The following is a 734-nucleotide window of genomic DNA, read 5'->3' on the forward strand; positions in this document are numbered from 1 at the left end:
CGGGCTCTTCCCTGTCCTCCCGCTTCTTTTGGCTTCAGGGCCGAGTCGGATTTCTGCCTCCCACACGGAGTTCCCGGGGCTGTAGTGGGAGCAGAGCGCCCAGGGGTGGCTCCTGGGTGTCTCTGGGAGACAAGCACCGAGATCCATCCCTGTGCTCACGGCCGGGCTCCAGGGGCCGGTGCTCTGACCCAGCGGTTCTCAACCTGTGGGTCGCGACCCCTTTGGGGGATCAAAAGACCCTTTCACAGGGGTTGCCTAAGACCATCGGAGAACACATCTATAATTACATATTGTTTTTGTGATTGATCACTATGCTTTAATGATGTTCAATTTGTAACAATGAAATTGGGAGTCACTACAACATGAGGAACTGTATTAAAGTGTCGCGGCATTAGGAAGGTTGAGAACCACTGCTCTGACCCGTCTGCTCCACGTCCCGTCTGCCAGGACGAGGGGAGCCCCTGATGCAGGGCTCCCTGTGCTCACCCCAGAGCGGGTCCAGGCAGACTGCGACCCTGGTCACCCTCCCTCAGTGCCCCCTCCCCTGAGCACTGGCCCCGGGGGTTTGCGAGCCAGGCCTCACACCGTGCTGTGAGCTGAGGAAGGTGGGACAGTGCGAGCTCTGCAGTTTCCCTTTCTGTCCCTTTTCCAGGGCACGTGTCCCCTGTGTCAGCGTGGCCAGCCCAGCAGCCAGGCCCTCTGTGGACCCTGCCCATTGGGCCTGGCCGAGGGAA

This window comes from Myotis davidii, unplaced genomic scaffold (genome assembly GCF_000327345.1).
Source record: "Myotis davidii unplaced genomic scaffold, ASM32734v1 scaffold1745, whole genome shotgun sequence".
Taxonomy (NCBI): domain Eukaryota; kingdom Metazoa; phylum Chordata; class Mammalia; order Chiroptera; family Vespertilionidae; genus Myotis; species Myotis davidii.